General features: G+C 42.6%; 1 pseudogene; it reads left to right on the top strand.

Moving 5' to 3' along the window:
- Positions 1-12044: 12044 nt before the first annotated feature.
- On the top strand, positions 12045-16011 carry LOC120035352 (annotated as a pseudogene).
- The last annotated feature ends 1080 nt before the right edge of the window (positions 16012-17091 follow it).

The raw sequence follows: 17091 nt of genomic DNA, 5'->3' as shown, positions 1-17091 counted from the left end.
GCATTGAAGCTCGTCTGGAGGTTAGTTAACACAGTGTCCAAAGAAGGGCCAGAAGTTTACAGAATGGTGTCGTCTGCGTGAAGGTGGATCAGAGAATCACCAGCAGCAAGAGCGACATCATTGATGTATCACTGACATCACTGACAAGCTGAAATGGTAGGCATTCACAAAGCCCTTACCTCAATCCTATAGAATATTTGTGGGCAGAACTGAAAAAGCGTGTGTGAGCAAGGAAGCCTACATACCTGACTCAGTTACAACAGATCTGTCAGGAGGAATGGGCCAAAATTCACCCAATTTATTGTGGGAAGCTTGTGGAAGGCTACCCAAAACGTTTGACCCAAGTTAAACAATTTAAAGGCAATGCTACCAAATACTAATTGAGGGTATGTAAACTTCTGACTCACTGGGAAAGTGATGAAAGAAATAAAAGCTGAAATAAGTCACTCTCTACTATTATTCTGACATTTCACATTCTTAAAATAAAGTGGTGATCCTAACTGACCTAAGACAGGGAATTTTTACAAGGATTAAATGTCAGGAATTGTGAAAAACTGAGTTTCAATGTATTTGGCTTAGGTGTATGTAAACTTCCGACTTCAACTGTATGTGGCCAATAAAATTTGATTTGACCACAGCACATGGGCTACACGTGTACATTAACATAACATTTTTCCATATAATTTGGGAGCACATACCTGCAAATACATAAACAACACTTTGTAAACTTCAGAACAACTGAAAACCCACCAAGCAATCTGAGTAACATGAAAAAACATAAAATTAAAATACAGTTTCTCTTCACAAGGTGACTTGCCTCATTAGCAAAGAAAGTACAAGGCTAGTTAGCTACAGTAGCCTTTAGCATAACGCAACATACACATTTTGTAAATGTCCACACAATTGTAAATGCATGACAGAACTCTGTAACACTGTCTTATAACATGTCAACATCGATAGTGATTATAAAACAATATAGTTTTCAACTTAATGCAACCGCTGTGTCAGATTTCAAAAAAACTTTACGTAAAAAGCACACCATGCAATAATCTGAGACGGCGCTCAAACATAACAACATTTCTCCGCCATGTTGGAGTCAACAGAAATACGAAATTACATCATAAATATTCCCTTACCTTTGATCATCTTCATCAGAATGCACTCCCAGGAATCCTAGTTCCACAATAAATCGTTGTTTTGTTTGATAATGTCCATTACTTATGTCTAAGTAGCTACTTTTGCTAGCATGTTTAGTGCACATGTCCAAACGTTTTTAAGATTAAGTGTATCTTTAATTATATGTAAATATGTATCTTTCATCAAAGTTTATGATGAGTATTTCTGTTATTTGACGTGGCTCTCTGCAACTTCTCCGGATATTTTGGAGGCATTTCTGAACATGGCGCCAATGTAAACCGAGATTTGTGGATATAAATATGCACATTATCGAACAAAACATAAATGTATTGTGTAACATGATGTCCTATGAGTGTCATCTGATGAAGATCATCAAAGGTTAGTAATTCATTTTATCTCTATTTCTGCTTTTTGTGACTACTATCTTTTGCTGGGAAAATGGCTGTGTTTTTCTGTGGCTATGTACTGAGCTAACATAATCGTTTGGTGTGCTTTCGCCGTAAATCCTTTTTGAAAACAGACATGTTGACTGGATTCACAACATGTGTAGCTTTAATTTTGTGTCTTTCATGTGTGATTTCATGAAAGATTGATTTTTATAGTAATATATTTGAATTTGGAGCGCTACATTTTTTCTGGCTTTTGGCCAAGTGGGAAGTTAGCGTCCCACATATCCTAGAGAAGTTAAAATGGCTAGTGATACATATTTACATACATTTTTCCATTATTGAAGTGGCTGGAGTTGAGTCAGTATGTTGGCAGCAGCCACTCAATGTTAGTGGTGGCTGTTTAACAGTCTGATGGCCTTGAGATAGAAGCCTTCTGGATGATAGCGGGGTGAACAGGCAGTGGCTCGGGTGGTTGTTGTCCTTGATGATCTTTATGGCCTTCCTGTGACATCGGGTGGTGTAGGTGTCCTGGAGGGCAGGTAGTTTGCCCCCGGTGATGCGTTGTGCAGACCTCACTACCCTCTGGAGAGCCTTACGGTTGTGGGCGGAGCAGTTGCCATACCAAGCGGTGATACAGCCCGACAGGATGCTCTCGATTGTGCATTGGAAAAGTTTGTGAGTGCTTTTGGTGACAAGCCGAATTTCTTCAGCCTCCTGAGGTTGCGCCTTCTTCACCACGCTGTCTGTGTGGGTGGACCAATTCAGTTTGTCCGTAATGTGTACACCGAGGAACTTAAAACTTACTACCCTCTCCACTACTGTCCCATCAATGTGGATAGGGGGGTGCTCCCTCTGCTTTTTCCTGAAGTCTACGATCATCTCCTTTGTTTTGTTGACGTTGAGTGTGAGGTTATTTTCCTGACACCACACTCCGAGGGCCCTCACCTCCTCCCTGTAGGCCATCTCGTCCTTGTTCGTAATCAAGCCTACCACTGTAGTGTCATCTGCAAACTTGATGATTGAGTTGGAGGCGTGCATGGCCACGCAGTCGTGGGTGAACAGGGAGTACAGGAGAGGGCTCAGAACGCACCCTTGTGGGGCCCCAGTGTTGAGGATCAGCGGGGTGGAGATGTTGTTACCTACCCTCACCACCTGGGGGCGGCCCGTCAGGCAGTCCAGTACCCAGTTGCACAGGGCAGGGTCGAGACCCATGGTCTCGAGCTTGATGACGAGTTTGGAGGGTACTATGGTGTTAAATGCTGAGCTGTAGTCGATGAACAGCATTCTCACATAGGTATTCCTCTTGTCCAGATGGGTTAGGGCAGTGTGCAGTGTGGTTGCGATTGCGTCGTCTGTGGACCTATTGGGGCGGTAAGCAAATTGGAGTGGGTCTAGGGTGTCAGGTAGGGTGGAGGTGATATGGTCCTTGACTAGTCTCTCAAAGCACTTCATGATGACGGAAGTGAGTGCTACGGGGCAGTAGTCGTTTAGCTCAGTTACTATAGCTTTCTTGGGAACAGGAACAATGGTGGCCCTCTTGAAGCATGTGGGAACAGCAGACTGGGATAAGGATTGATTGAATATGTCCGTAAACACACCAGCCAGCTGGTCTGCGCATGCTCTGAGGACGCGCGTGGCTGGGGATGCCGTCTGGGCCTGCAGCCTTGCGAGGGTTAACACGTTTAAATGTTTTACTCACGTCGGCTGCAGTGAAGGAGAGTCCGCAGGTTTTGGTAGCGGGCCGTGTCAGTGGCACTGTATTGTCCTCAAAGCGAGCAAAGAAGTTGTTTAGTCTGTCTGGGAGCAAGACATCCTGGTCCGAGACGGGGCTGGTTTTCTTTCTGAGAGATGTGTGAGTTATGGCAGTCAAAACAGGTTGTCTGTGAAAAAGCGCCTCAAAGATAAAAGAGATGCATAGACACAGAACCCTGCAGGGGAGTGAGAGAGATAAGAGACTAGTCAGACATACCACTATAAATCAACTAGGGGAGTGGACATTTACTGCTGAGTCTTTAGATAACACTGGAACTAGTGTTTCTATAGCTGTGTATGCATGGGCTTGGTCTCATGAGTAGAAGGTAATGACGTAGGCAGTGACATCACTAGGGGTTGACAGCAAGCATAATAAAACAACTTGGACCCTTTCATATTTTGCAGAACTTACTCGGAAACATGCGTGCTATGTTCCCGTTGTCAACGTCTATCTGCAATTGCATTAATAAAGATTTGATTGATTTACATAAAGATATTGTCTAATTGCTGATTTCACCAATGAGCCTATGATTGACAAGGAACAAGAAACGAACCCCAACGTTTGGCAAGCTTGCCAGGAGTGTGTGTCCACCCCAGTTGGAGGAGATTCCACACCATGGTGCCAGAGCTCCAAATTAAACAAGGTAAGCAGACACCTGTTTAATCTAAGTCTGTAATTAATTGCCATTCACTGGTGTGGTTTCCCTCTAACAAGTAAGTGGCACCTCTCTCACTCTAAAATATATACATACGCTTTGAATACGACATAGTTGTCACGCCCTGACCGTAGAGAGCTTTTTATGTCTCTATTTTGGTTTGGTCAGGGTGTGACTTGGGTGGGCATTCTATGTTCTATGTTCTATGATTTTGTATTTCTATGTGTTGGGCCGGGTGTTGTTCTCAATCAGGGACAGCTGTCTATCGTTGTCTGTGATTGAGAACCATACTTAGGTAGCCTTTTTCCCACCTGTATTTGTGGGTAGTTGTCCATGTTTAGTTGCCTGTGAGCACTACGTTGGCTTCACGTTTCGTTTGGATGTTTATTGTTTTGTTGGCGACATCGTTAAATAAAGAAGTATGTACGCTCACAACGCTGCGCTTTGGTCCACTGTTTCCACCATAGGCGATCGTGACAAGAGTCAAATTCTAGAATGGAGAAAATACATAACGTGCTATTGGTGAAATGCATGATGTCAATATAGGATGAAAGATTGGTGATTTTTATTTTATTTGTAGAGGTAATTCAGCGACAATTACCCAAATACTAGTTGGCAGAGGTGATTCAGCGTTAATCATCTAATTATATTTGTAGAGGTAATTAATAAAGGTTTGATTGATTTACATAAAGATATTGTCTAATTGCTAATTTCACCAGTGAGCCTATGATTGACAAGGAACAAGGAATGAACCTCAACAGGGACTTCCGGGATGACTCGGAGGCGAGGTGGAATCCCTGGACGTGCGAGCGAAATTGAATTTCCTCTCCATCTGTCGTTCCCGCAATCGCCCATCGATGCAGATGGTCAAAGCGATGAGGGAGTCAAGATCCGTGGGTAACTCCTGAGCAGCAAGCTCGTCCTTAACCTCCTCCGAGACACCATGCAGGAACATGTGGAACAGTGCGTCCTGGTTCCACGCACTCTCCGCTGCCAACGTGCGGAAATCCACTGCATAGTAGGCCACTCTGCAAGCATCCTGCCGGAGCTGAATTAGCTTCTCTCCTGGAGAACGGGGCATCAAAAACCTTCCTCACCTCCCCTACAAACCCCTCCTGACTCACGCACATGGCTGGCTGTTGTTTCCATACGGCAGTAGCCCAGGTGAGAGCCCTCCCAGACATAAGTGTGAGGAGGTAGGCTAGTGTGAGAGCAAAATTGCAAGATTTTGTTATAATACTAATATTGCATCAAATGATTGTTTTATGCAACAGAATAGAGGGTTCTTAGAACTATTGTATCTGTGTGAACTGAAAGTGGGCCTTTGGGAGATAACACTGACAGATTTACGATCTTTTGGGTGATAAAACCTAAAGAGACCGCATTCCAGAGCATTCCAGAGTTAATGTTTCTGTTCTATATTGTACCAGTGAGAGATGACTCCAGGGACTGATCTTGGTCTCTACACAAAGATAACTGTTTTTACAGCAGATACTGTCTGCTGTGAATTATAAGCATCTTTCAATCAAATCTTAACCGTGTGACCCATTCCATACATCTGTTGTTCATCATGTAGACTGAAAGGGGTGTATCTTGGTTCTAAAATACCTTTGTACTTTTATCTCGGGGCTCTCAACAAATCATCTGAGGGTCGTTGACCAGCCATCATTATCGTAGAGCACTCAATCGATTCACTTTATATGTGTGTCTTGTATTGACCTGCTCCCTTATTAATTTATAACTTGTGTGATAAGTATGTCTCTCCTCATTTGCTTGTAAATAAATTAACCATCACACTATTTTGGAGCGATCTGAGGGGAAGGAGGAGGGCTGAAGCTCGAAAATGAAGGAACACTGAGCTAAAAACGCCCGACAGGTGCTCTGCTCTCCATTAAAGCGTTCTGGGGGAGGTAAATTGGGCTCCCGGGAAGGTGGAGTCGTCGGTGGTGCGGCGCTGCTAACCACTGAGTTACTGAGCGGCGGTGGGCTTACCACCATGGCAGGCTGCCCCCCAGAAAACCAGTGTAATTGCTCTAGCATCATGTACTACCAGGTATGAAGGTAAGACCCAGATGCGGACAATGTCAAATTAACAATGGTTTAATAATAATAATAATCCAACATGGGCAGGCAATAGATAGGTCAAGGCAGGCAGGTGTCAGTAAACCAGAGGTAGGGTGACGGTACCGGACGGCAGGTAGGCTCAGGGGCAGGCAGAGAGGTTAGGCAGGCGGGCTCAGAGTCAGGACAGGCAAGGATCAAAACCAGGAGGGTGAGGAAAAAGAGTGACTGGGAAAATCAGGAGCTGAGGCAAAAACACTGGTTGACTTGACAAACAAGACAAAATGGCAACAGACAAACAGAGAACACAGGTATAAATACACAGGGGATAATGAGGAAGATGGGTGACACCTGGAGGGGGGTGGAGACAATCGCAAAGACAGGTGAAACAGATCAGGGTGTGACAACACTGGATGCAATATGGATCAAGATACATACCTCCATCAAAGTTTAACAACTATTTGGTTGGATGCTGCGTTACCATGCGTGACCATGTGACCAGGTTTGTGGTCACTTAGAAATGTTCTTGTTTTTGAAATAACAGCACAATAAAATAACATCAAATTGATCAGAAATACAGTGAAGACATGTTAATGTTGTAAATGACTATTGTAGCTTGAAACGGCTGTGTTTTTTATGGAAAATCTACATAGGCGTACAGAGGCCCATTATCAGCAAACCATCACTCCTGTGTTCCAATGGCACGTTGTGTTAGCCTATAAAAATTATAAACTTGGATTTGCTAATTGATCATTAGAAAACCCTTTTCCCATCATGTTAGCACAGCTGAAAACTGTTGTCCTGATTAAGAAACAATAAAACCGGCCTTCTTTACACTAGTTGAGTATCTGGAGCATCAGCAATTGTGGGTTCGATTACAGGCTCAAAATGGCTAGAAACAAAGAACTTTCTTCTGAAACTCATCAGTCTATTCTTGTTCTGAGAAATGAAAGCGATTCCATACGAAAAATTGCCAAGAAACTGAAGATCTCATACAACTCTGTGTACTACTCCCTACACAGACCAGCGCAAACTGAGTGGGAGGCCCAGGTGCACAAATGAGCAAGAGGACAAGTACATTAGTGTCTCTAGTTTGAGAAACAGACGCCTCACAAGTCCTCAACTGGCAGCTTCATTAAATAGTACCCGCAAAACACCAGTCTCAACGTCAACAGTGAAGAGGTGACTCCGGGATGCTGGCGTTCTAGGCAGAAATGCAAAGTAAAAGCCATATCTCAGACTGGTCAATAAAAATAAAAGATTAAGATGGGCAAAAGAACACAGACATTGGACAGAGAACATTTGGAAAAAAGTGTGAAGAGGCGATTTTCTAATGATGTCAAGCAAAGAGGCACTGAGTTTGAAGGTAGGCTTTGAAATACGTCCACATGTACATCTCCAATTGACTCAAATTATGTCAATTAGCCTATCAGAAGCTTCTAAAGCCATGACATTATTTTCTGGAATTTTCCAAGATGTTTAAATGCACAATCAACTTAGTGTATGTAAACTTCTGACCCACTGGAATTGTGATACAGCGAATTATAAGTGAAATAATCTGTCTGTAAACAATTGTTGGGAAAATGACTTGTGTCATGCACAAAGAAGATGTCCTAACCGACATGCCAAAACAATAGCTGGTTAACAAGAAATGTGTGGAGTGGTGCAAAACTAGTTTTATTGACTCCAACCTAAGTGTATGTAAACTTCTGACTTACATTTACATTTACATTTAAGTCATTTAGCAGACGCTCTTATCCAGAGCGACTTACAAATTCAACTGTATTCATACAGTACCAGTCAAACGTTTGGAGACACCTACTCATTCAAGGGTGTTTCTTTATTTTTACTATTTTCTACATTGTATAATAATAGTGAAGGCATCAAAACTAAGAAATAACATATATGGAATCATATAGTAACCAAACAAGTGTTAAATAAATCAAAATATGTTTTATATTTGAGATTCCTTAAAGTAACCACCCTTTGCCTTGATGACAGTTTCGCACATTCTTGGCATTCTCTCAGCCAGCGTCATGAGGTAGTCACCTGGAATGCTTTTTAATTAACAGGTGTGCCTTGTTAAAAGTTCATTTGTGGAATTTATTTCCTTCTTAATGCGTTTGAGCAAATCAATTAAGTTGTGACAAGGAAGGGGTGGTATACAGAAGATAGCCCTATTTGGTAATAGACCAAGTCCATATTATGGCAAGAACAGCTCAATTAAGCAAAGAGAAACGACAGTCCATCATTACTTTAAGACATGAAGGTCAGTCAATGAGGAAAATATCATGAACTTTTACATTTTCTTCAACTGCAGTCGCAAAATCTTCTAGCGCTATAATGAAACTGGCTCTCATGAGGACCACCACATGAAAGGAAGACCCAGAGTTACCTCTGCTGCAAAGGATGCTCATTAGAGTTACCAGCCTCAGAAATTGCAGCTCAAATAAATGCTTCACAGAGTTCAAGTAACAGATACATCACAACTTCAACTGTTCAGAGGAGACTGCGTTTATCAAAACTTCACGGTCAAAACCACTACTAAAGGACACCAATAAGAAGAAGAGTCTAGCTTGGGCCAAGAAACACGAGCAATGGACATTAGGCCGGTGAAAATCGGTCCTTTGGTCTGATGTGTCCAAATTTGAGATTTTTGGTTCCAACTGCCGGGTCTTTGTGAGACACAGAATACATGAACAGATTATCTCCGGTGTGGGGGTGCTTTGGTGGTGACACTGTCTGTGATTTATTTATAATTCAAGGCACACTTAACCCGCATTGCTACCACATCATTCTTCAGGGGTGTTGTGTTCATGGGAAACACTGTTTTGTCACTGCACTTTCTTCATCATTAGTTCCAACATGCCCATCATCTCATCTGGCTGCTGCTGTGCGTGTTGAACCAAGGCAGGAGTTACGGAACTATATGGAATGTGATACTGTTGACTTTGAGTAGGAGTAGGAGCAAAAGAGGAGTGTGAGGCATGACGTTTTTCATTGTTAACTTGGTTGTGTGACACTGGAACATTGTCGTGCAGAGCAATGACATGGCTCTTTGTTTGTTTAACCTCACTAGGGTATGTGGGATGCTAGCGTCCCACCTGGCCAACATCCATTGAAATTGCAGAGCAAGTGTTATACATAGGTTTAAAGATTAACTTCTTGTTAATCCAACCACGGTGTCAGATTTCAAAAAGGCTTTACGGCGAAAGCATACCATGCGATTATCTGAGAACAGCGCCCAGCAGACAAATCATTACAAACAGTAACCAGCCAAGTAGAAGAGTTACACAAGTCAGAAATAGAGATAAAATTAATCATTTACCTTTGATGATCTTCATATGGCTGTACTCAGAAGACATTCATTAACTCAATAAATGTTCGTTTTGTTCGATAAAATCTCTCTTTATTATATCCAAAAACCTCCGTTTTGTTTGCGCGTTTTCTTCAGTAATCCACAGGCTCAAACGCAGTCACAACAGGCAGACGTAAAATCCAAATAGTATCCGTAAAGTTTGTAGAAACATGTCAAACGATGTTTATAATCATACCTAAGGTTGTTTTTAGCCTAAATAATCGATAATATTTCAACCGGACAATAACGTCGTCAATATAAAAGGTAAACAAGGGGCCACTGCAGTGTCCACTCATTCAGACTGATCTTACTCCCTAATTTTTCAGAATACAAGCCTGAAACAATTTCTGAAGACTGTTGACATCTAGTGGAAGGCATAGGAAGTGCAATTTCAGTCCTAAGTCAATGGATACTGTAAAGGCATTCAATAGAAAACTACAAAATTATAAAAAAAATTGTTAGAAAAATGTGCATATTTCAGGTATAAATCATAGTTTACCATTGCAGCCACCATCACAACTCTCACCAAAGCAACTAGAATAACTACAGAGACCATCGTGTATTACCTAAATACTCGTCATAAAACATTTATGAAAAATACACAGCGTACAGCAAATGAAAGACACAGATCTTGTGAATCCAGCCAATATTTCAGATTTTCTAAGTGTTTTACAGCGAAAACACAATATAGCGTTATATTAGCTTACCACAATAGCAAACACACAACAGCATTGATTCAAGCCAAAAATTGCGATAACGTATAAACCACCAAAATATATAAATTTTTTCACTGACCTGCTCAGAATTCTTCAGATGACAGTCCTATAACATCATATTACACAATGCATATAGAGTTTGTTCGAAAATGTGCATATTTAGCGGCACAAATCGTGGTTATACAATGAGAAAAGTCGCCAAGCTGCCAAGAAAATGTCGGGAGAAATCTTGGGAGAGGCACCTATTCTAATCGATAAATAATCATAAACTTGACTAAAAAATACAGGTTGGACAGCAAATGAAAGATAAATTAGTTCTTAATGCAACCGCTGTGTTAGATTTTTAAAATTAACGTTACTGCGCATACAGCGTGCGCTAAAGCGAGACCGCACCGAAATTCATGGCGTATTTATTGTTTAACATTTGTCAACATAAATACGAATTAACAGCATAAAGACTTCTTACTATTTGACGAGCTTCCATCAGAATCTTGGGCAAGGTGTCCTTTCTCCAGAACAATCGTCTTTTGGTTGAAAGATGTCCTCTTCTCCTGTAGAAATAGCAGCTAATGCTAGCTATGTGCAGGAGAGGTGTCCAACTCATGAAAGCGCGTGACTAAGAAATTCCAGAAAATCGCAATAAACTGATATAAACTGCTATAAATCGGTTTAAATTAACTACCTTATGATGTCTTTAACACCTATAACGAATAAAAACATGACCGGATATATCTAAAGGCATATAACCGGAGCGTTCTAGAGCCACAGCCAGATGTCCTCAATGCGTCAGAGCGAAGTGAAAAATGGCCGGACACTTTGTTCCGAGGTTGTTTTATAAGCTTTCAGTTCTGCCTAGCAACCCCATTTCAACTCTCACTATTCGCTGACACCCAGGGGAAGACGTATGCAGTGCATCTCAACCAATAGAAGACAGGCAGATTTATAAACAGATCTCAGAACAGCAAGAAGATTTATGCATTCTCACATCCTCATAGGAAAAATGCTCTAACTCGAGTTCTGTTTCACTCACAGATATAATTCAAACGGTTTTAGAAACTAGAGAGTGTTTTCTATCCAATAGTAATAATAATATGCATATTGTACGAGCAAGAATTGAGTACGAGGCAGTTTAATTTGGAAACGAAATTATTACAAAGTGCAAATAGCACCCCTTATTGAGAAGAAGTTAACGCTGCTTTGTTTCATTAAGGCTCTCTGCTCCCTCTGGTACTCGTCTATCCTCACCTGAACGTCTCTGGAGCACCACTCATGAAGTGCTTTGCAGCTGAACCTGCAGGAGAGCTCAGGATCAGGGCAATGTTTCACAAACATGTGGGCCACTTGCTGACATTAGTTTTCCATCTTCCCACCCTGTCTGCGTAAACCCTCATCAGCTAAATCCGCTGCTTTTTTGAGCTTGATCCAGTAGACTAACGGATCCTCCCTCAGTTTGGGCTTCGTAGAGTAGAAATCTTCAACTGGGTGACTGTAGTAACCTGGTATATTTATGTTTACCAATAGATGGCAGTATTGACTCAAGACGGGGGTTTGCTTCCCGCTATCCGTAGCTATTTCCTATGTCTGCCTATATAACTATGATTAAGAAAGCTTCAGGTAGTTTAAGCCAGGTGCATAAGAGAATGTAATTATAAGTTACAATTAAATACTAAACCGTACGTAAGTCTCATGAGTCGTAATACTAAGAAGCCTACATATTTGGCGATGAGGATAACTATGGAGAACTGCGTTGGATTTTTTTTGCCACGAAGTTAACGGAGTGTTTGGCGTGTGACGCGGGAGGTGAGACTCAAGTGAACGGTGGAAGATTCTGAAGGATTGATTCCCTGGATACGGGTAGGACAAATTATTGACTGTGTGAGGGGAGAAAGAATCGGAAAAGATGGCTTTGGCAACAATAGGCTCGCTACCACCATTTGATTCTAAAAATCAGGAATGGGAGGAGTACTGTGAAATAATGGAACATTTCTTTGCTGCTAATGAAATAACTGATGCCACTAAACAGAAATCCATACTCATAAGCGTTGTCGGTGCACAGACGTACAGCTTAATGAGAAACCTGTTGAGCCCAGATAAACCAGGAGAAAAGTCATTCATAGATTTAGTCGAGCTATTAAAATATCACTTCAACCCCAAACCCAGTGAGATAGTACAAAGATTCAAGTTTGATTCACGCATGAGAAAACCTATCGAATCAGTGGGGGAATATGTGGCTGAGTTGAGAAAACTAGCATTGGACTGTAACTATGGGAATACATTATCGCAAATGCTACGCGATCGGCTGGTGTGTGGGATTAATGATGACAGGACACAAATACGATTGTTATCAGAGCCTAATCTCACATTTGAGAATGCACTCAAACTGGCCCAGGCCATGGAGTCCGCAAATAGAAATGCACTGGATTTGCAGGCAAGGGGCGCAACTGCGTGCCATACAATAAAAGAGAGCAGCGCTGAGCGCGTAGAATTTCAAAGAACAGAAAGCCGTGGTACAGCAGCCAATAGAGACTGTTATCGTTGCAAAGGCAAACACGCAGCGTTTGACTGTAAATTCGAACACGAAAAGTGTTATGCATGTGGGATAATAGGCCACATTGCGAGGGCGTGCCGCAATAAAAAAAGCCAAGGGCTGCAGAAAAGAGGACGGACAGAAAACCGAATACCTCCAGAAGCTCTAGCTACCTCTCTAATCAAGTGATAGCAAGTGAAAGTGAGTGCGCAGACGCAGAGCAAGCATTCTCAATGTACAGTGTACAGGGGGCGAATATGAAGAAGGTGGAGCCTTTCATTGTGGAAATGGGAATAAATGGATTGAAGGTACTGTTTGAACTAGACACAGGATGTAGTGTCACACTGATGAACAGGTCCCAATTCTATAGGAAGTGGAAAACCGTTGAAGTGCCTAAACTGAGAGACACCCCCATTAATTAAACTCAAAACGTACACAGGGGAGAAGATCACTGTGATTGGAGTTGTTGATGTTCAAGTGGAATATCATGGACAAAAGAAAAGTCTGCCTCTTAGTAGTGGAAGGTACTGGCCCCAGCTTACTAGGAAGAGGGTGGTTGGAGGAAATAAAATTGAACTGGGATGAAATCAAACATGTCACCACAGAGACATTGACACTACAGCAGGTGCTTTCAAAGCATGAGTGTGTTTTCAAAGAAGAGCTAGGGACATTAAAAGGGGTCCAAGCTACCATTCATGTTGCTGCTGATGCTACTCCCAGATTCTATAGGCCAAGATCAGTTCCATATGCCATGAAGCCTAAAGTGGATGTGGAAATTGACAGACTCTTAGCAGAGGATATAATTGTACCTGTCAAGTTTTCTGAGTGGGCAGCACCAGTTGTTCCCATACTAAAACCAGATGGTTCAATCAGATTATGCGGTGACTATAAGCTGACTGTAAATAGAGTTTCTTCTCTGGAGCAGTACCCAATACCCAAAGTGGAGGATTTGCTTTCAACGTTAACCGGAGGGCAACAGTTTACAAAACTGGACATGAGTCATGCATATCAGCAAGTGCTAATGGATAAAGCTTCACAGAAGTACCTGACCATAAACACCCACAGAGGGATGTTTACCTATAAACGCTTACCTTTCGGGGTGTCTTCTGCACCAGCTATCTTCCAAAGAACTATGGAGGGAATTCTGCAGGGGATACCCAAGGTAGCAGTTTACCTCGACGACATTTTTGTCACGGGAGTCACGAAGGAGGAACATCTCAGAAACTTAGAGGAAGTTTTGAGGAGGATGGAGGACGCCGGTCTCCGGCTGAAGAGGAGCAAGTGTACACTGTTAGCTGATGAAGTGCAGTACCTGGGTCACAAGGTGGAGGCCAAGGGGTTACACACTGTCAAAGCTAAAGTGAGGGCTGTGGTGGAAGCTTCAGCTCCGACAAACGTTACAGAGCTGAAAGCCTATCTAGGCTTACTGAATTATTATAATAGCTTCCTCCCGAACCTCTCTACCCTCTTAGCTCCTCTACATCAACTGCTAAGGAAGGATGTGGCCTGGAAATGGTAAGAAAGACAGGAAGAAGCTTTTGCAAAGTCAAAGGTGTTACTGCAATCAGCTGAAGTGCTAGTGCACTACTCAGCAGACAGAGATCTCATCTTATCGTGTGATGCCTCATCGTATGGTGTGGGGGCGGTGCTATCCCACCGGATGGAGAATGGTGCAGAGAAACCTATCGGGTTCATGTCAAGAATGTTGTCGCCAGCGGAGAAAAAGTACTCTCAGCTGGACAAGGAAGGACTGGCTGTCATATTCGGAATACAGAGATTCCACAAATACTTGTACGGGAGAACATTCACTATTGTGACGGATCATAAGCCTCTGATCTCTCTGTTCCATGAACAAAAGCCAGTACCACAAATGGTCTCTCCAAGAGTTCAACGTTGGGCTGTGTGGCTCAGGGCCTACGAGTACAGAATCATTTACAGACCAGGAAGATACCATGGGAATGCTGATGCTCTGAGTAGGCTGCCCGTTCCAGAAATCATCATTCAGGAAGAAGAAAATGACCAGGTTTTGATGATCGATGTGTTGGATGATGCATCGGTGAAAACAGCACAAATCAGGCAATGGACTTCAAAGGATGTGACGTTATCACAAGTGCATGAATTTATCCTGAAAGGATGGCCTACAGTGACAGAGCCTCAGATCATGCCTTACTACACTCGCCGCTTGGCATTGAGTGTTCGAGATGGATGTGTTCTGTGGGGTTCAAGAGTAGTTATCCCACCACAAGGGCGGGGGTTGCTACTGAAGTTGTTGCATCAGTCGCATCCAGGTATGTCGAGAATGAAAGGCCTAGCGAGGTCATATGTCTGGTGGCCAAAGATGGACCACGATGTGGAAAATGAGGTTAGCCGGTGTGAAGATTGTCAGAGTAACAGGAAGTCACCCCCCACCGCGCCATTACATCCATGGGAATGGCCAGAAAAACCATGGACACGACTACATGTGGACTACGCTGGACCTTTCCTAGGAAAAATGTTCCTTGTGCTGATTGATTCTCATTCAAAGTGGATGGATGTTTACCCCATGAATACGTCAACATCGTACGCTACGATTGAGAAGTTGAGACAAAGCTTCAGTGTTATGGGATTGCCTCAAATGTTGGTTAGTGACAATGCTACTTGTTTTACAAGCACTGAATTCACAAGTTTCATGAAACAAAATGGAATTCAGCATGTAACGTCGGCCCCTTTTCACCCATCTTCAAACGGATTAGCAGAGCGTGCGGTTCAGACCTTGAAGGAGGGGATGAGGAAGATGCAAGGGCCCAGCATTGAAACAAAGGTGTCAAGATTCTTGTTTAGCTACAGGATTACTCCTCAAGCTACGACTGGGTTGTCACCTGCAGAAATGTTGATGTCAAGGAGGTTAAGGTCAACCTTGGATCTCATCAGACCAGACCTGAAAATGAAAATACAACAAAAGCAATGGAATCAAAAATGGAATCATGACACCCGAGCCAAACTCAGAAGTTTCTCACCTGGAGATGATGTCTATACAAGAAACTATGGGTTTGGTCCTAAATGGATTCCAGCTACCATTGAGGATTGCTCAGGACCAGTATCTTATACTGTGATCATCGGAAGTGGACAAAGACTAAGGAGACACGTGGATCAGATCCGAGCTCGAATTCCAGTTCCATCCGGAGATCTGGATCAATTCTTAAACGAGCAGGACAGGACATTGGAACGTTCCCCAGAGTTGCAGTTGGACAAACCACCTGAGACCAACAATGCTCAACATCCTGAGACCACCAGTCCGGGACGACCTCCTCCTGTGAAGTTTCCACAAAAGGACTTTGTTTCACCATCAAGGGGTGAAGATCTGGTGGCAACAGCTACACCACCTCTGAGACGCTCTATTAGAGAGAGACGTCCGCCAGACTTTTTCAGATCCTAAAGGAGATCATTTTAGAAAAAATGTAAATAAGAATATAACATAGTTCAGAAAGGAATTAAATTGGGTTATTAGCTTTAAAGGGGGGGAATGTAGTAACCTGGTATATTTATGTTTACCAATAGATGGCAGTATTGACTCAAGACGGGGGTTTGCTTCCCGCTATCCGTAGCTATTTCCTATGTCTGCCTATATAACTATGATTAAGAAAGCTTCAGGTAGTTTAAGCCAGGTGCATAAGAGAATGTAATTATAAGTTACAATTAAATACTAAACCGTACGTAAGTCTCATGAGTCGTAATTCTAAGAAGCCTTTAAGGATACTACAGTGACATAATGACGTGTCACTAAAATAGGAGGATTGGAAAGATTAGATTTGAGTTCTGTTTCACATCCAACGACTCGTCACTCCTCAAGCCTATCTTCACTACATCCCTAGCTTTTCCCATCAACCTGCTCATGATCTCTTCCACTTGATCAGGCACCTCACATCTTTGCTTTTTCAAATAGTCTGTTGTCAGATCAACCCACTCTTGTACTGTGTACTTGTCAGAGCTGTCACCTCTGAACACTCTGGGTTCTCTCTCGGACTTGACGTGGACTGTCACATGTCGAACTGGTGGAACTTCATGTCTTACTGAATCAGTTGCTGACATTTCTCTTTGTGGTGTACTGTGGAACTCAGCACTCGCATCTATGGCTCCTGCTGACGTCAATCTGGCTACTATGGAGTCACCTATCTGCACTCTATACTGGCCTACCATGTCAATAAGGTGTAGTATGGCATCTGTATCGCTACTGGGTGTGGACGTGTGTGAACCTCCTCTCAAAAATGGACCAATAGGATAAAAACCTTGGCTCTGATTTCGCCCCTGTGGCGGAAGAATCAGAATTAGTTGTGTAACATAGATAATTAAGATGTCTTATCTGCATAATATGCTTATGTGATATACTTGTTATTAGAATGTATCCCTTCGGACTCTGGTGTTGGCAGTTGCACTTCTTCCCTCAGCTGGGGCTCAGTCACCTGGGGCCCAGAGAGGGGAGAGGTCAGGCTTGTCTTTCACATGTCCCTGGTGCTAT

This window comes from Salvelinus namaycush, unplaced genomic scaffold (assembly GCF_016432855.1).
Source record: "Salvelinus namaycush isolate Seneca unplaced genomic scaffold, SaNama_1.0 Scaffold1035, whole genome shotgun sequence".
NCBI lineage: Eukaryota > Metazoa > Chordata > Actinopteri > Salmoniformes > Salmonidae > Salvelinus > Salvelinus namaycush.
Note: the sequence above shows the minus strand (reverse complement) of the source record. Positions and strands in the feature narration are given on the sequence as shown.